The sequence below is a fragment of the Panthera onca genome, chromosome A1 (genome assembly GCF_046562875.1).
Source record: "Panthera onca isolate mPanOnc1 chromosome A1, mPanOnc1 haplotype 2, whole genome shotgun sequence".
NCBI classification, from domain to species: domain Eukaryota; kingdom Metazoa; phylum Chordata; class Mammalia; order Carnivora; family Felidae; genus Panthera; species Panthera onca.
Genome location: NC_138339.1, coordinates 114989268 through 115009776, shown reverse-complemented (window position 1 = coordinate 115009776; position 20509 = coordinate 114989268). Strand labels below are relative to the sequence as shown.

At 40.5% G+C, this 20509-nt stretch overlaps 1 protein-coding gene and 1 pseudogene across 3 annotated transcripts in view; both read right to left on the bottom strand.

Moving 5' to 3' along the window:
• The window catches only part of IL6ST (interleukin 6 cytokine family signal transducer), a 55345-nt gene extending 46573 nt beyond the window's left edge, over positions 1-8772 (bottom strand). For all 3 annotated transcript variants that reach the window (XM_060635758.3, XM_060635761.3, XM_060635762.3), the window contains exon 1: positions 8532-8772. The gene's annotated coding sequence lies outside the window, so the exon portion shown is untranslated. The remainder of the gene's footprint in view (positions 1-8531) is intronic.
• Positions 8773-9666: 894 nt separating this feature from the next.
• LOC132681379 (tubulin alpha-1A chain-like) lies at positions 9667-11168 on the bottom strand (annotated as a pseudogene).
• Positions 11169-20509: the final 9341 nt, after the last annotated feature.

Genomic DNA, 20509 nt, shown 5'->3' with positions numbered 1-20509 from the left:
TGAGCTTTAATTTTTCTTATTATATAATGTACTTCCATGCTTCTTGGCATGCCTGATAATTTTTGACTGTATGCCACTGAATTTCACCTTATTTGCTATTGGATTTTTTTGTATTTCTACTGTGTTTAGAAAAAAATTTTTTTTAACATTTATTTATTTTTGACAGAGAGAGAGACAGAGCATGAGCGGGAAAGGGGCAGAGAGAGAGGGAGACAGAGAATCCGAAGCAGGCTCCAGGCTCTGAGCTGTCAGCACAGAGCCCAACACAGGGCTCGAACTCACAGACCGCGAGATCATGACCTGAGCCGAAGTCGGATGATAAACTGACTGAGCCACCCTGGTGCCCCTAGAAAAAAATTTTTTAATGTTTATTTATTTTTTGAGAGAGACAGAGAATGAGCACAAGCCAGAGGTGGGGTGGACAAAGAGAGGGAGACACAGAATCCAAAGCAGGCCCCAGGTTCTGAGCTGTCAGCACAGAACTCAAGGTGGGGCTCGAACCAATGAACTGTAAGATCATGACCTGAGCAGAAGTCAGATGCTTAACCGACTGAGCCACCCAGGTAGCCCCTGTACTTCTATACTTTTGAGCTTTGTTCCATGACACAGTTAAGTTACTTGGAAACAGTTTGGTCCTTTCACATCTTGCTTTTAAGATGCATGGGTATCTACGTATTTACCCAAACAATTAAAAAAAAAAGATTAATACAAAGGAATACATGCACCCCAATGTTTATAGCAGCATTATCTATAATACCCAAATTATGAAATAGCTTAAGGGTCCACTAACTGATGAATAAAGAAGATGTGGTATATATATACACATCAGAATATTACTCAGCCATCAAAAAGAATGAAATCTTGCCATTTGCAACAGCATGGATGGAGCTAGAGAGTATTATGCTAAGCAAGATTAAGTCAGTCAGAGAAAGACAAATACTGTGTGATTTCACTCATGTGGAATTTAAGAAAGAAAACAAATGAGAAAAGGGGAGAAAAAGAGAGGTAAACCAAGAAATAGACTCTAGCTAATAAACTGACAATTATTAGAAGGGAGGTAGGTGTGGAGACAGGTGAAAATGGGGATTAAGAAGTGTACCTGTGATGACTTCCAGGTGTTGTATGCAAGTGTTGAATCACTATATTGTACACCTGAAAGTAATACCATACTGTATTTTAACTAACTGGAATTTAAATAAAAATTAAAAAAAAATACACTGGGTAGGACGGGAGCAGTGCTTATTCTAGGGCGATTTATTCCCTACTACTGAGGCAGGATCCTTCCGTGTACTCTCCAATGTCCCAGGAATTAGGGTTGGTTTCCAACCTGGCTGGTGAGGACAGGTACCATTCCTGACTCTATGGAAGGATCAACGCTGTTATCTTTACCGTCTCCAGGAGGTTCTTTCCCTGACATGTTTCTTTACATGCATGCACTGGTCAGTACTCAGCTGAACAGCTGAATGGGACATCTGAAGCTTTCAAGAGTTCTCTAGTATTCTGTTCTGTCAACTCTAGCACCTTTGTTATTCCAGGCCATTTCTGGAAATCCAAGAGAATCCACATCCATGGGACTTACCCTGCATTCCTACCTATGCCATGGCCTGGAAAGTTTCTCAACGTACTAGGATAGTGCAGTCATAGGGTTCATCTTATTTGTTTCCAATCTATCAAGATCACTGCCTTTGATTATTCAGTGTCAAGTGTCTTATCAATGCTTCATGTGTTTTTCCTATTCTATGGCTGTTTCAGGCAGGAGGGTAAATCTTATCCTTATTATCCTACTTTGGCCGTGAGTCCAAGGTGCACGGTCACTTGGATAACAAATCAAACAAGGATTACATGATAAAACTATTATCAAACTATGATGAGTACTGGTGTGAAAAATCCTAATTAAAGCATTGCAAGTTTATTCTAGCAATGTACATGAACACAAAACAAAACAAAAACCATAAATACTAACAAGTATTTAGCCTAAAAATATAAGTATAGTCCAATATGCAAAAAGATAACATTGCTATCCATCATATTTATTAAAAGAAGAAAACTATATAATCATTCCAATAGATGCTTGAAAAGCATCTGATAATATTCAAAAGCTTCACTTAAAATTTAAAAATAACAACAAAGTGTCAGAAAACTACGACTGAAAGAGACCATCCACTTGATGAAGTATAATAAAGAAGAGGATGGGTTCTGGAATCAGACTGCCTATGTTCAAATTCCAGCTCCTTAATTTTGTATAACATCTTAGCCAAGTTATTTGATATCCCTCACTTTCATTTTCCTTACCTGTAAAATAAGGATAACACTACCACCTACCCACATACTACCTAGGACTTTTGGGAAGACTAAGCAAGTCAATAAATGTGAAGTGCTTAAAACTTACCTGGCTGACAAGTATGTACTCAATAAATGGTCATCTGTGGTAGCACAGTACTTTATCAGAAGCCTACAATAAACATCATATTTAAAAATAAGAATTAGAGGGCTGCCTGGATGGCTCACGTGGTTAAGCATCCGACTCCTGATTTCCTCTCAGGTCATGATCTCAGGGTTCATGAGATTGAGCTATGCATTGGCTCTGTGCTCCCATAAGGGAGGCTTCTTGGGATTCTCTCTCTCTCTCTGCCCCTCACATGCTCTCAAATTAAATAAAATTTAAAAAAAATTAGATGCATTCCTGTCAAAGTCAGAATTCAAACAAGATGCTTGGAGTCATCACTTATTCAATACTGTTCTAGAGGGCTTAACTAAAAATAGAACAAATAAATATGATATAAAAATGGAAAAAGAAAAACGTATAAATACCATCTATTAAGAAAAAGAATGAGAATCAAATGACAAACTACCACAACTACTGAGAGTTTAATAAACAAAAGATCATCAAAAAACATAGACAGCTCTCCTATACATCACTAATAACCAATTAGAAATGTAAAAGAAAAAATCCTATTCACAACACCATCAAAAACTATAATATATCTAAGAAAAAAAATCTAATCAGAACTATGTAAAAAAAAACCAACTATGTAATAACTTTATACAGAAAAGTATAAAAGCTTACTAAACAGCTCATTAGGAAGACTTAAATATCATGGAATGAAAAACAAAATATATATAATAGAGACATCAGTTCTTCACAAATTAACATATTAATGCAATACAATTTTAATCCAAATTGCAAAGTGGTTTATTACAAAAATTTACAAACCAATTTAAAATTTCATATGAAATATTAGATAATAGCCAAAAACCTACTTTCAAAAGGAAAAATAAACAGAATATTGCTGTATCATCTGTTAAGACATACTTTGTTATAGTAATCAAAACATGGCATTGGCATATGAATAATTCTACCAATGGTACAAAACAAAAAATCCAGAAATAACCCATGTACATTTAAGAATTTAATTATCTGATTAAAAAAAAAAAGCATCTCTTATCACTGGGGAAATAAAGGACTATTTAATAAATAGTATTGGGACAGCTGGCTCCACAAGCAAAAAGATAAAGAGCTCTGCTTCATCACAGATACATACACTCCAAATTGATTACGGACCCAAATGCAAAAGCAAAATTTAAGAGTATTGGAAGAAAATACAGAGTATGTTTACGACCTTAGAGAAGAAGGCCTCTTACAAATTACCACTGTTTTAGACATATGAAAAGGCCTAAAGAGTATTGTGACAACCATCCATGCTCTCACTACAAACTAAGAAATAAAACTTAACAAATAATAGCTGAAGACACATAAACAACCTTCTCTTAAGAAGTTCAAAGTTTACAGGGTAGACTATGCACCCAATGCTACAGAAGCATATAGAAGAACTCAATTCAGAAAGGGCCCAGGAAGGCCCAAATATGAAATATGAGTAAAGGTTTTTCTAAACAGAGAAAACAGTATACACATTAGCTATGTCATCTTTGACTCTAAATGTCAAATGAGGATTATCAATGGCAAAATTCCAGCACATGCCAGTGTACAAACCAGAGCTGTACTATCTGAAACATAGCTGTGATGAGTTTACTTTGTGTTAGGAAATAGAGGTGAGGGAATATATACTAGAGAACATCCAACAAAAAACAGATTGTGCAGACAACCTATATGAAATGCACTCTGCAGAAGTAAATATACAAATCTACCTCAAAGCAGAGGATGAAACTGAGTAAACAGAAAATGAAAATTTGGAGGTAGAACACCCAAATTTTAACTGGACAACAGATTTATTGTGCTGAAAGGAATAAAGCTCCTGCTCTGGGTATGTTTACATACACAGCTTTGAAATGATAATCTATACTATAGGCACATATCAACAGATGAAGCTCTCTTAAGTCATGATCAAGTAGCTAACTTCTCATTAAATCTCATTAAGATATACTAGTCAGACAGAATAAAAGAGACTATAACCATTGTGACAATACCAAAAGTGTTTCTGAAACATTCCATATTGTTGACTATCTTTGCTTCCTGAATTTCTTTTATCTCCTGGTTTCTATGTAACAATATTATGTTGTTGAAATCTTTCCTTTGTCTATTTTACTGTCTCCTTTGTCTATTTTACTGTCTCCTTCATTGAATTCTCTGCTAGGTTTTATCTCCTGGCTATGAATGGAGCCAAGACTATTTAGGATCTACTACTTATTTTTTAAGTTTATTTATCTATTTGTGGGGGGGCAGAGAGGGAGAGAGAATCCCAAGCAGGGGTCCCGCCCTGTCAGTGCCCCAACGCAGGCCTTGAACCCATGAACTATGAGATCATGACCTGAGGGGAAATCGAGACACAGTCACTGAACTGACTGAGCCACCCAGGCAGACCTAGGATCTACTATTTTTAAAAAATACTAACTTCTTTGAAGATACATGACTTGAACTATCATCTTCAAACAAAGTAATTTCAAGAATTCTGGCTGGAAACTTTCTTTTGATTCCAGTTATATATCACTGTCTTGGATATTCTGCTTCTGACTCAAATAGAAAGGTCTAAAAACAATACACACATATTGTATACATATATACACACATACATAAATGCACCCGCTTTTTACAAAAGTCACAGTACTCATCTTTTTACCCCATCTAAGACCACCCTCCTTGAACTGCCTAAGTCAATGGGGTCCATTGTTGTCCCTTATCTATTAAATTCTAGCTTGTCCAGTCTTCTTTCATGATGTCTTTCTCATTTGTCTCTTCTTTTCTACCCACTACCATGACCCATGTAATCTAGGCACTGACCATCTTAGTACTTATCACTGCCTTCCTGCTTCCAGTCTCTTTCCATCCTCCAAATCATTCTGACATTATAGGTGGATGAATCTATTTATGACATTACTTTAAACTTGTCATTCTTTTCCTTAAAAGAGGAAACTTAAATGGTGAATATTAATGCCAAATATTTTAGCTATTTAAGAGTCTAAAAATTTGGCTTCATGTGCCTGTCTCACTTATCTTCTCCAATATTTAAAATCTATTCTGGAGAGGCCTGGCTGACTCAGCCATAGAGCATGTGACTCTTGATCTAGGGGTTTTGAGTTCAAACTCCACGTTGGATGTAGAGATTAAAGAATAAATAAATAAATAGTAAAGTCTCTTCTAAAAACCCCCTCTACTCAGACTTTCCTCAAGCTATCCCACCATGATAGACCTAAAGAGAAGAGCAAACAACCTAATGAAGCTTTCATTTTACTTGACCTCATCTTGCCATTCACAATCTGATCTACATTTTATCACTCCCGACTAGCCACTCCTAGCCACTAAGTTCAAGCCACTGCAAACTACTAGACTTTCTCTAACACAGTTATTTCAGAGTTTTTACATCTACATATCCTATTCCCTGTCTCTAGAATGTCTTTTCCAGACTCTGCTTTGTACTGTGTATAACTCAGATGAAACATCATCTCTCCTGTGGAATTTCCCCCCACTCCCACAAACATCTTTGTTCCCAATGCACTCGAGTACCGTCCGGTAACAGGACTAGTAACACTGTACTTCGTATGCCTTGATATTCTCAGAATCTAAGATACTTTGAGGCACATAGAGGACAATTAAGAGTGGGTTTTAAAAGACTTTCTGGTATGGTCATATTATTCTAGTCACTGACATTCAAGTATACTACATGAAGAGACAGTATACGCATCACAGTTAAGAGTTCAGATTCTGAAGCCAGGCTGTCTAGGTATGAATTTTGGATCTACCTCTTATTAACTCTGTGGCATTAGACAAATTAACCTCTCTTTGCTTTAGCTGCTCTCCTTGTAAAAGGAAGATAATAACATTTACCTCCCAAGGTTATAAGGAATAAAAGAATTAATATGGGCAAAGAGCTCAGAAAAGTGACTGGCATAAAGTAAGCATTACATATGTGCTGGATATAATATAGCTTGGTTATTTCTGACCCTTTCTACACAGACCTCTATTTGGAATGGGTTTCCTTCATTTTTCTCCTTATCCAAACTTTACAAAGTTTTCAAGTCTGACCTCTGCTCAGTCTTTTGTGATCATTCCAAACCTTAAATAATCCTGGATTTATATATCTACAGCATTTTCTGTATCATCCTGCATCTAATTAAAACTGCCTTGAACCCTTGCAATTTTTCATGCATTTATTTGTCAGCTCAATTTCTGTAAACTCTATCAATGTTCTGGCAATATTTCCTGCATCTTTGTGAATTCCTGGAGCCAGTTGTGTTTAGTATTTGTTGTGTAAAATAATAAATAGACTAGAAACTTCAACTCTGATCATACTGCCTTTACAATCAAAGAAATGGAGAAGGCTATGAGAACATTCCACACATTTCTCTAGGAGCCAAGCTGTATTAGGGACAGGGAATCCTGACTCCTGTTAAAATAAGAAGCACTCAAATAAGTTTTTTTGGCGGGGGGGGGGGGGGGGGGGGAGGATGGGAAACCCTCTCTGCAGAACAGTTATGGGGGAGTCCAAAGTTCTCAAACTGTAGTAGTGGACCCTCCATGAGAACTGTGTCAGCATGACAAAATGACCAACAGCAAGTACAGGACGTGCAATTACATAGATCTAGGTTTCAACGGACCCTGAGCCTCAGTTTCCCTCTTTATAAAATGGGTACTGCAACATCTCCTTCATAGGTATACAATAATCAAAATTGCCCTAACATTTAACTCCACTGCAAATTCCCTTAGGAAAATGTTGAAATAATGTGAAAACACTGCAACTCGTAAATAAAAATGAGAACACTGTACACATTTTTCATTACATAAGAAAATATCTTAAGTTAGCTGGCGGCAGTACTGTAATATTCTAAATTACCTCTGAGAAAATTAAACGTGCATAATATTGTCAATTATACAGACATGCAAAGAGCGAAAAATTCCACTACAAAACTTATTCTCCTTTTCTCACACTTTCTCCATCCTGTAATTTTTTTCTTCCACTTGTGATTAAAAACAAGTGTTCAAAATTATCCCCCCCCCCAAAAAAAAAAAACAGCTGGAAAGCATGATTTAACTTAATATCAAGTTGGTTCTATAAATGTAAAATTCCATTTACAGTCCAAAAATACTTCCAAATGGGAATTATCATGAATTTAAGAAATTAAGATAATGGCGAACAGCTCATATGATGATCTGAGTCAGGAATTTCAAATTAAGAGTTGTCCAACTTGAAGCTGGCACTCACACAGTCTAAAGGGTTTGTTTACAGCACTGACTTAACCAAAGGCTTCAATCTTTTAGAAGAGTCACCCTGGCATTCTAATCACTACTTATTTTAAAGCAGTGTAATCGGTGAAATGACCCCATACCAACTACACAGATTAAACCGAAATGGGTGTCCTTTCTTAAGGTAAAAAGAACAAAAGTGGCAAGTCTTACTTCTAACCTGATATTTTTTTCAAAGAAAAAATAGTTATGAATAAAATGCTGTCCATCTCCTAAAAAACAGAACCTTGCTGCGTGGAATAACCTTTAAGCTTGGTGAGGAGGGGTGAAATTTTAAAGATGAATTTGGTGCTTTTTCAGATACAGCGTTAGGTGGGATTCGTTAGAACCGGTACACGTTAGAGATAAAAAGAATAAAGACGTCAGTTTAAAATGTTTTAAGATGAACTTCCAACAGTGTTGAAACATTACAATTTCAGGATGAAAAGACGGCTTTGGGGAAGAGAAATTAACCTCCAGGTAGAAAACGAAGAGTCAAATGCGGGGCTAGAGGAATTAAAGGGGCAAAAAGTGGGGATTTGGGGGCGAGGGCCTGAGAAGGGTACGTGTGTGTGTGTCCGCGCGCTGGAGGTAAGGTATGCGCTTAGGGTTGAGAAATGTAGGTGACAAAGTTGTAGAGATCAAATTCGGAGGTGTGCGAATAGGGAAAGGAACTAGGAATGTGGGGATTTCCAGACTGGGATTAACAAATTTAGGGCTCGCGCGCTGTTGGGGCGCCCCTCTCGCGAGGGAGGGTGGCCCTCTCCAGTGCCAGGTCTCCGGGCCCGAACGCCCGGACCTATAGCCCTCACCCTCCCGCTACACGGCCCTTCACTTGGTCACGGAACCTCCTCACCTCAGGCCCCGGCGCCTCGCTCCTCCGCTTCTGTACAGCGCACGACTACCTCGGTGCCAGGCCGGGCCCGTGGGCCGCGCAGCCGCGGCCTCCGGCTCAGCTACGCCCGGGCGTTCCCCGCGCGGCTCCACGGGCCTCTCGGTTCCTCGCCTCGGCTCCGGCTCGCTCCCGGCTCCTTCCCGCAGACGCGGCACGCGGCCCTCCTCCCACGGCGGGGCGCTGCGCCCCCTGACCCCGCCCCGCAGCGCCCTCGCCGCGCCCCGCCTCCGGACTTAGCGACTGTATGCTGATTGGCCCCAGAGAGACCCTGCGCGCCCGGGCATTGGGTCGGCTGCAGCCCGACGGCAAAGGGGCGGGACACCAGGCAGCTGCGATTCCCGTAACGAGGCTCCCGGCGTCCGGGATTCCGGTGGCTGCGCCCGCGTCGCCTCTCCTAGACCAGATCGAGGGGTTCCCCCCCACCTCCCCTCTGCGGGCGGAAAGAGCGGAATGTTCCATTTTTCCGTGGAATAACGGGGTCGTGAACTGAAGCCCGGGTGCTTTTTATGCCTGCCGCCATCCCTTCTAGCCGCGGTTTCTTCGGCCTTCCTTCTCAGCCTTCCCTGAGGGACTCTGTGCCGCGAGGGACCGCCGGCCACCCTTAGGGACAGAGGAGGTGTGGGAACTCCCCGGGGAAAATGAAGAGTCCGATGGTCGTGACTGGACACCAGATTACCGCAGATCGTGGGGGCGCCGGCCTTGGTCCAACTCTTACACAAACGAACCTTGCCACGATATATATTTTTAACTTACTAAATGAGTTGGTTGTGATTGATCAGTGAACCCCAGAGCTGGTGACACACCAAGAAACTAGTTTTTCTTTGCGGTTTGCACCTCCTAATCTGTGATAAAAATACCTAGCAAAAACTAATTTCATTACATTCCTCCCCCGCCTGGGAAATGGGCCTTCAGGCTCACCGTGATTTTTTTTTTTTTTTTTTTTTTTTCATTTAAGACAGGGAATACTTTATTCAAACCCATCAGAGAAATGGACAGCCTGGATCTATAACAAAGAGTTGTGTTTTAAAGCATATGTCAGTAATTGTATATGAGAGTATATACTGCTACATACAAAGTAACTGATCAGAGCACAACTTTTCAGTATTCAAAACAGAATAAGCTTCCCTGTAAAAGCAGCACCTTTGTGACATTTTTAACTTTAGTTTTCCTCTCCTTCCTCTTCACCATCTCCTTCAACAGAATCCACACCAACCTCCTCATAATCCTCAAGGGCAGCCATGTCCTCATGGGCCTCAGAAAACTTTCTTTTCCTGCATGCCCTCACCCACATAGCAGTGAAAAAAGGCACGCTCGGCATACATCAGGTCAAACTTGTGGTCCAGGCGAGCCCAGGCCTCAGCAATGGCTGTGGTGTTGCTCAGCATGCACACAGCTCGCTGTACTTTGGCCAGGTCTCCACCAGGTACCACAGTGGGATGCTGGTAATTAATACTAACTTTGAAGCCAGTGGGACACCAGTCCACAAACTGGATGGTACCCTTGGTCTTGATGGTGGCAATGGCAGCACTGACATCTTTGGGAACCATATCACCACAGTACAACAGGCAGCAAGCCATGCATTTACCATGGCAAGGGTCACATTTCACCATCTGGTTGGCTGGCTCAAAGCATGCATTGGTGATCTCTGCTACAGAAAGCTGTTCATGGTAGGCTTTCTCAGCAGAGATGACAGGGGCATACGTGGCCAGAGGGAAGTGGATGCAGGGATAGGGCACCAGGTTGGTCTGGAATTCTGTCAAATCAACATTCAGAGCTCCATCAAATCTGAGGGAAGCAGTGATGGAAGACACAATTTGACCTATCAACCTATTTAGGTTAGTGTAGGTTGGGCGTTCAATATTGAGGTTTCTACGACAGATGTCATAGATGGCCTCATTGTCTACCATCAAGGTACAATCAGAGTGCTCCAGGGTGGTGTGGGTAGTGAGGATGGAGTTGTAGGGCTCAACTACAGCAGTGGAAACCTGGGGAGCTGGGTAAATGGAGAACTCCAGCTTGGACTTCTTGCCATAATCGACAAAGAAACGTTCCATCAGCAGGGAGGTGAACCCGGAACCAGTTCCCCCTCCAAAGCTGTGGAAAAACAAGAAGCCCTGAAGACCCATGCACTGGTCAGCCAGTTTTGAATTCAGTCCAAGACAAGGTCAATGATCTCCTTGCCAATGGTGTAGTGCCCTCAGGCATAGTTATTGGCAGCATCTTCCTTGCCTGTGATGAGCTGCTCAGGATGGAAGAGCTGGCGGTAGGTGCCAGTGCGAACTTCATCAATGACTGTGGGTTCCAGGTCTACAAACACTGCCCTGGGCACATGCTTGCCAGCACCCGTCTCACTGAAGAAGGTGCTGAAGGAGTCATCTCCTCCCCCAACGGTCTTGTCACTTGGCATCTGGCCATCGGGCTGGAAGCCGTGTTCCAGGCAATAGAGCTCCCAGCAGGCATTGCCGATCTGAACACCAGCCTGGCCAGCGTGGATAGAGATGCTTTCACGCATGGTTGCTGCTTTGCGGCTGCCGAGCAGATGGTGGAGAGGAGGAGAGGTTGTTGCTTCTTATAGCGCGACTCTTAGGCAGTCGATGTAAGAGAACCTGCAGATTTTTTTTTTTTTCCTAAAGCAAGATGAGGAACTTAAAAGATAAGCTGTGTGTGTGTGTGTGTGTGTGTGTGTGTGTGTGTGTAAAGAAACACACGAGAGGCCAGGGCCTTTTGCAGAAAAATGACAGTCTGTAGGAGGGCAATATACCTATAAATTAACAATTATAAAGTTTTTCATTACATTGAAGATCCAGAGTAAAATGCAGGATATACTATGATCTTTTTGTTGTTCAGATAATTTTTAAAAGACAGAGAAGTAGGTCTAGTGTTAAGGGAGTCCCAAGCAAACTTGGAGATGGCGCTCTGACATAGAGACAAGGCTTCAGTGTGTTCAGCTTGTTGCTCCTCATCATCCCGTGGCTAATTTACAGAGTGTGGCTGGATTGTATTCTAGTTCTGCCATTTATAGGGGTGTTTAAAATAAACATATAACATCTAGTTAAAATTTTTATTTAGATCTAGCAAACATTTATTTAGAGGCAATGTGTAGTGGTTAAGTGTACCTTCTGCTTCCAGATGACCTGAGGTTGCATCCTGGTGCTGTCCCTTACCATGTCTGTAACCTTTGGCAGGTCATCTTGGTTTCTTTATCTGCAAAATGAGAATAAGGGTACCAACCTAATAGGGTTGCTGTAGAGGTTAAATGAGTTAAAATAGATGAGGTGCTTTGTATATAGTAGGTGCTAAATAAATTTATAGTCATTAAATGTCTGTTATGTCAATGCTTCCTAAATCTTTCACATCACAGCATATATTGAAAATGATATTTCTCTGGCACAGGGAATAAAGTCAGAAGGAATAAGTATCTCACATCACACTAGTCTGCCTTGTGCACTGGTCAAAAAAGCAAAAGACTGAGTTAGTCCCTTTGTGGGTATCTCTGTACTGCCTTAGTCCAGCCCTAACCTCTAAGAAACTCACATTTTGTGGGGATAAACTCCTGGGCTAAAAGAATGAATCAATATTGGAGAAATATTTTTCAGAACAGGAAGAGCCCTTCTGCCTTGGCTGGAATTCTAGGACTTGGCAAACATCTCTTTAGGGTAGTGGCCCAAAATGACCACTTTTACATTAAGGATTTGTCATGAGAAAGCCCTGTAAAAATTCAATAATAAGTGGGATAAAATGACATATCAATCAAGAACTTTCCAAGTATACCTTAGGATCATGTGGGATTTCACATGTATCAAAAGTGGAGAGTTGGGAAGTGTACAGTGAGAGAGCAACACGAGGACAATGAGGTGACTTGAGAGTAGGTGAACAAAGCTAGGAAAAAATGCTATGTGACAAAGGTTATATATGTCTGAGAGAAATTTTGCCTGCTTGCTATTTGCATACAGTTGGCCCTCATCAAGATAGCCATTTACTTCCTTGCCTGTGCCCAACTGTGTTTCCGAAACTCTGTGTCAGCCTTGGAACTATCCCCATGTCCTGCCCCAGCCTAATGATTTCAGCAAACATGATAATGACTCAGTTAGCACCCTGACCTCACAATTTCTCATCTTTCTCTGTTCCAATCATCTTCAACTTCACTCTATCAGAAACCCACAGATGTAGCCACTCCTTGAATCCAGTCATCAGATGAAATTACTCCACCTGCAAAATTTTCAATTGTTAAGTTTCTTTCTACCCACAGCCACCTACTCTTGGACCTCTCTTACTCCCTCACTCCCACTTACTCTGTGATTTGTCCTCAGCGTGACCTCTAGTCTTGGTTCTCAAAGTTTATTAGTTATTTCCTACCTTCACTTTATCTCACTAAACTGTGGGAACCCTTTTAGCAACTTTCTTAACTGCATTCTTACTAGTATCTTCAATCCCCTTGACCTTCAGCCATATTTACCTTATCAATACTATTTCCTAACTATCCCTTGTGCTTGAACTACCAGCCCCACCCTGACATTTATTCCTAGCACGGAATTTTATTTCATTATTCCCTGGGAAAAACCAATACCATCGTTTGTGAGCAATCTTATCTTTTCCCCAATTTAGGAGGCAACTGTATATCCTTTTCTTCTTTTCCCACTGCCTTATTCCTTTAAAAGGTTTCCTCCTCCTGTGTTCTGGGTCCTACTCTTACCAATTTCAGTCCCCTAGTTTAATGTTTTTCATTATTAGCATAAAATACTTTAGAAAGTTTAAAAATTAAATATTTAATTCAAACTATTAAACTAAAAATTTTTACTAAATTATTAAATTTAAAAAAATTAAATATTTTATCAATGGTGAGTTGGGGACATCTTGGGGACCCCAAATCTTTGTAACCTAATAGCATGTGATTCACCAAGAAAAATGAAAAGTAATTCAAAATAAGTTTCAAAATGGAGCAGTTTCAGCCACACTGTAATCTACTTAATAAGTCTGGGATGAAATATGAACTTAAATCAAGTTGCAACCAAATTTGCAAGCTCAAAAACATGACAAATTCGTTTCACAGCAACAAAACTAAGCATGAATGTGACTTCATTTCAAAAATTTTACTGAAGAATAATATATAATCACTGGGCATTCTGTAAGAGCACAACTTGATAGTTTTTCACAAACTGAGCAGAGCCATATAATGTGCATGTAGATCAAGAAAAAGAACATGACCAACACCCGCAAAAGGAACCTTCTGGTTATTGGAAAGTCACTGGTGACCACTATTCTAACTTCTAACACCACAGTTTTATGGCTATCGTTTTAAAATTGAGAATTTAGCAGAAACTTAATTTATTAGTATTTGTTTATTTTATTTCATTTTAATGAATAACTATAGTAGATCAAGAGAGTTAGAAATGAAATAAATAGGGGCACCAGGGTGGCTGAATTGGTTGAGTGTCCACCTTTGGCTCAGGTCATGATCTTGCATTTCGTGAGTTGGAGTCACACTGGGCTCGCTGCTGTCAGCCTGTCAGTGCAGACCCCGCTTTGGATCCTCTTTCCCCCTCCCCTGCTTGTGCTGTCCCCAAAATGAATAAATAGTTTAAAAAAAAAAAAGAAATGAAATAAATACTGCTCTGTATAAAGGTTAAACACAAATGCAAATTGAAACAGAGGGAGTCTAGCATCTTGTTACTCTAGACCTCTGGATAACTATCAAATAGTTCTGGGTTTGTCAATGATCTTGCACTACCCTCTTTCACAGGGAGAATGAAAGGCCAGTGCAGAAGTGTGAGCAACAGTCAGGTGTATCCTATTCCCAGACAAATGCACAGGATAAGGAAGTCCGTTATTAGGACTACAGCTTTGCAGTGGCCCAGACTAGCTTTAAAATATCACCTTAAGGATTTTCACCATACTTTGCTTTTGTTAACTTTGACACAACACTTGGAGAAGCAAAGGTTTTTCCGCTGTTGACCTCATATGCAAGAATACTTTTCAGTTACAAAACAGATTCCTTGGCTAGAAGTTTGATACTTAGTACTAAAACCAGATAAATAAGAAAGTACCAACATGAATGTTTTAAAAAAAATATTTTATTTTATGGGTTTGTATGGCCAAGAATTTCCAGCCCTTTGCCTAGAATTTGGATAAAGTTTCAGTACTAACTGTATTAAATAATGGCTGAGGCAAATGTGTGTCTGTCTCCTCAAGGGAACCTGGTGCACTGGTGCCTACTGAAAAGGCAAAAATTAAATGAATATACTTGTAGGAATAGCTGGAGTGTTTTGAAAATGGTCCTGATTTTTCTTTAGAATTTTAGGGTTTGATCATTTTCTGGGATTGACAAATAATAAATAGAATTTAGTGTCGAGTCAAATAAGAATGGGAACAAAGCTAATCTAGCTCGTATTTCAAATTATGAGAATCACTATTTTGCTGTAGGTGGGCATGATACACAGACACTTAGTGTAAATTCTATGTATGATCTCTTGCTTCCCAGTGTTCTTTGTGTGATTTCCTCTCCGTGAGAGAAGGGCTGTAAAGAACTATGCTATGTAAGATTACAGTGACCATCTTGCTAGTGTCTCTCTGTTGTGGCTTTGAAAACTCAAACTGCCATATTGTGGCCTCTATGTTATATGAAACTGAAATACTTGTCTTGTGAGGAAACTCTTTCTTGCTGGCTTTGATGAAGCAAACTGCCATTCTGTGGGCAGTCATATGGACAGATCCATGTATCAAGGAATGGAAGATGGCCTCTGGCCAACAGCTAGTAAGTAACTGAAGCCTTCAGTCTTACAACCTCAAGGAACTTAATTCTGCCAACAAAAGCAGATCCTGCCCAAGTGAAGCTTTGGATAAGACAGGATCCTTAGCCACCAAACTGACTGCAGCCTTGTGAGACCCAAAGCAGAGAATTCAGTCAAGTTGTGCTCAGACTCTTGACCCATAACTGTGAGATAATAAATGTGTGTTGTTTAAGATAAGTTTATAGTAATTTGTGCAGCAATAGAAAACTAACATAGCAGGCAAAAGTTTAAAGCTATTTACATATATGTATACACTGAATGTTATTTTTACATATTCAAATCTGCCATTTCTTAAGTCAATAAGAAGAGCTGGATCGAGAGAAGGGAATTATATTAAATAGGAGCTTGCTCTGGTATTCCAAAGACCCAGGAATTAAGGGGATACCAACTGTTCCAGTTTATTCAAGTCATTTATTCCATAAACATTTACTGAACACCCACTATGTGTCAGGCACTGAGATATGGATCTGAATAAGAGACATGTGTTGTTCTTGAGACTCTCAAAGTCTAATGAGAAAGGTAAACAAACCAGCAATTACAGCTACGTCATAGTGCTGTGAGAAAGGTGTTAAGAGAACATTTGGGCACTTTTTGGGATGAATACTGGGTGTCAAATGTAAGAGATGAATCACTGGGTTCTGTTCCTGAAACAGACTACACTGTATGTTAACTAACTTGAATTTAAATAAAATAAAGAAATAGAGAACATCTGGAAGTGCTCATGCAAGAATACTTAATGAACTGGGGATTATAATAACTCTGTACTTCTCTCTCCCTCCAATCTCACCTCCTCAGACTCTGTGGTGGCTTAAAGATGGTTACAAATTCCATGATATCCCTTGTGGAAGGGTGAGGTCTATTTTTCTTCCTATTGAATTTAGAGAAGCTTGAGTATGGCATGGATCAATACAACACAGAAAAAGTGCCTCTATGCCAGTTCAGAGGCAGCTTCTTCTTCTTCTCCTTCTCCTCCTCCTCCTTCTTTTTCCTCTCCTTATTCTTTCTCTTCCTCTTCTTCCTCTTCTTCTCCTTCTCCTCCTCCTCCTTTTCCTCTTCCTCCTCCTTCTCCTCCTCCTTCTTTTCTTCTTCCTCTTCCTCTTCCTCTTCTTCCTCCTCTTCTTCTCCTTCTCCTTCTTCTCCTTCCTCCTCCTCTTCCTCCTCCCTCTCCCTCCCCTTCTTCTTCTCCTTCTCCTTCTCCTTCCTCTTTCTTCTTCTTCTTCTCCTTCTCCTTCTCCTTCTCCTTCTTCTTCTTTTCCTTTTAATTAAGAAGCCCAACCTCACAACCCTGAGATCAAGACCTGAGCCACATCAAGTGTAAGACACTTGGGCAACTGAGCCACCTAGGCACCCAGGGGCTAACCTTTAAGAAAAGCTTTCACCTTGGTATCTGGAAATCTTGAGCCCCTATGTCAGAAGTCTAATTTCCTTCTTAGACCATATGAAGAGGGCTGAGATGACATGGAGAGGGACAGTGGCCCACCTGCCCAGTTACCAAAAGTAAAACCATCTTGTAACATCCATACCAGATTAGCTGCCAGATGCATACTACCATGATGCCAATCAGTGCCACAGAGAGCAGAAGAATTGCCTAGCTAGTCCTGCCCAATTCCTGACCTCCAAAACTGTGACATGTAATAAAATGTTATTTTAAATTACTAAATTTTGTTAGGGAGGAATAAACAACCAGAATGAAACCCTCAAATCCATCATGCACAATGCTGAAAATGTGACCATCTCTTTCAAAGCCTTTTTATCACCTAAGCCACTTTTGTGTGTCTTAAAAGTCTTCCATTGCCTGACCTCTCCTTACTTCTCCGGCCTTATCTTTAATATAACCTCCAACACCAGGCTGTCACATTACCAATTTGCTAATGGTTCCTGGGCCAACTTCCAATACACTGTTTCCTGCTTCCATGCCAAGAAAAGACAGCATATGCTGTTCCCTTGCCCTATCATTGCCTGTTTCATTTTCTTTGCCTAACTTGATTACCATCTTTCAATATTCATCCTAGGAGTTACTGCCTCCTCCCAGAAATATATCTGACTTTTCCCTGCTCTAGGCCATGAGAAACTTACAACAAAGAATGCAAATGACTCCAGATGATCTCTTCTACTTCCTTTTCTCCAGTGTTAGCTAACTTCTGGGTCAGCAGGAAAGGGCTTCTGTCCTTAGTCTTGACATGGCCTGGCATCTGTTGAGATGACCAAAAGCCCCATGTGGTTCTTGGGTGCTACATTAGGTACCTGTGGAGATAATTTTGACACACCTGGACTCATGATGTGCACGTCATATGCCACTTTCCACTTTTGTGATGCGCTGTTATGGCTATTGGACCCCTTGGGCCCTTTGTCAGCTAAATGTTGTGCCCTTATTGAGAGTCTAGGAGCAATTTAGCTCTTCATCTGTGCCTCTCTGGGGCTGCTAGAGATTCAGAGGGGCTGCCTTAAGCTTTCCCTATCCATGGCACTCTATGTGACCATTTTTAACTTAACTACTGTCACAATATTGTGTGCTAGGAAACACCGTTAGGCTGTTGCCTCCCAGGATTTTACATGGTAACAGATCCCCAACATCATCATGAGCCTCCATCATCTTTCCCCACCATAGGGCTAACCTCAAGGTAAAGGGCATGGTAAAAGAGCCTTTCTTACATCTCTAATACCTCTATTTCTCTTGCTTACACTCATTTCTCTACTTTTGTTCTCCCCAACTTGGGAAGTCTTTATTGGCCTGGAAGTGGGTGTGGGTGGGAGGTTGATGCTAAATGTTTGTTATCACAGCAGAAGGGAGAATTAAAACTGGGCAGCAAACCCTCTTCCCAAACCCTTCTGTCTTATACTGGACCAAGGCTTTTGAATTTGAAAGCCAAGAGTTTGACACCGTTATTCCCTATTAATGCTGTGATGAGTTTTCTAAAGCAATGGGGAGAGTTAGTAAATGGGGAGTACAAAGAGAAAAAACATAATCTGGAATGAATTGTACTAAAATATTTTGACATATCAGAAGAAAATTTTTAGCTCTTCCAAGTCTATGCTCCCTCTTCTCACATCTGCCATGACAGTCATAGGTAAGACACCCCAAATTAGAATACAGCATATCTGCTGTCCTTAATGTGATTTTTGCTGTGTAGGGAATGAGATGAGGAGTGAGATCAACCATATGCAAACTTGCTTTCAAGTACCCAGGGCCAGAGCTTAAAGTGAGGCATTTTCCCAAGGGTTGACTGGCTTGGGAACTGAGCCTCAGAGGTCACGTAGAAAATTTCCAGGGACATTCAAGGCAGCTCACACTCTTGATTGTGGTAAATAAAGGGAAAAACTAAAAAAAACCTGCCTGGGACTGAACTTTTTGTGTCCAGCTCTGATTCTATCTATGGAGCTCTGTGAAAGAGGACTGCCAATGCCCCAATGTGCCATCACACATCTCCCTTCCCTGGCTCTTTCTGCATACCTTCCTATCTCCCCTTTTACCTCTTAACATCATTATTATGGATGTTTTTTCACACACCACCTTTTTCTGCACGCATGAAGGCAGAGAAAGAAATGAAATAATGGACAATACATCCCATGTGTTTATCTGTAATGATAGGAGGAGGGAGAAGGGAAACCCAGTATATCTTTAAACCTCTAGCACCTAGCCACTCATGGACTAACTGATCCAACCTTATATTCACAAAATGATTCTAAACCATTTAAACTGTGATTTTGATTTTAAAAAGAAGAGAAAGTTATTTTTTCCAAGTAGGAATAAGTTATACTGTTTTCTCTAACTGATCAGAGACAAATTTTCAATGCCTGAATAACTAGTCATCTTAACTACCCTTCCTCGAGTGCCAGCCAACTGACTCTACTAGGCGCTTAATATCCCAAATAATCTTTCTAATGTGGAAGGTGTTCTCATTCACATTTTACATAAGGGGAAGCAAAAGCTCTGAGAATTTAAATAACTATCCAAGGCCACACAGCTAAAAATTTGTTTGTGGGGACTGGAACCCAAGTCTTCAGTGACCTCAAAATCACGCTCTCTCATGATGCCACCTTGTCACCTCACCACATATTTCACAAATACCTTCTAGTGATTTTCATTATTTCGAGCTTGTCAAAAATGTAATGGGATAGAGACGTTTGGAAGAAAAATCTTTTCTATCCCCAATGCTCTGCCATGCAGCTTCCTTTGGGGATTACTTTGTGTGGAAATCAAAGCGATAACAAACACTTAGTGTTTACCCTGTGCTGGACATTTTTCTAAGTGCTTTATATCTTAATTATGAATCCTCATAAAAATTCTGTGCAGTAAGTATTATTATATACCTTTTAAAGATGGAAAAACTGAGTCTAGAGTGGTAAAGCTACTATCCCAAGGTCTCATTGCTATTAAATAGAGACTCTGGGATTTGAATCCAGAGATTCAAATTGTGTTCTTAAACACAATGGGAATGGCTATTCATAAATTACAGAGTGAAAAATGACTTTCATAATTTAAAATACAGTATCAATTTCTGTATCAGTTATAGGGTTCCTTACACTGCAAGTGACAAAATAACCCAATACCACTTCTGACAAGTCCAGAGGCTCTAGGCAAGCTTTGATCGAATGGCTCAAATGATGTCACAAAGGACCTGGCTTCTCTCTATCTCTTTACTTGGATTGGACAGTATGTCTGGAGCCTTGGGCTCTACTCTGTGGTCACCTGAGTCATTACCATGCTTTCACTCTATGGTGACAAATGACTGTAGCAGTTTGAAACTTAGCATCATACACCATTTCAATAGAAGAGTGAAAGCTTCCTTTCCACCAAAGTCTAGTAGTAAACATTTCCTTGTGTCTCATTGGCTCTAATTAGGCTACATGTCCATGCACATACTATGGCATGGGAATGAGATAAGATGATTAGCTTTAGTGCACTGGGTTCCCATCCCACTGGGATGGGTTCTGCCATCCCATCATGGCATGGGAATGAGATAAGATGATTAGCTTTAGTGCACTGGGTCCTGGGTTCACCCAGGACACTTGTCTGAGAATGAGGGGAGGGTGGTTCACCAAAGCAAATATAGGGGATTATTTCCTGAAGGGAGAATGTTCACTGGGCAGGATAGAGCAGTAGTCCTGAGTACTTCCAGCCTAGAAGTGTCAATATTTTGGCGTATTTTT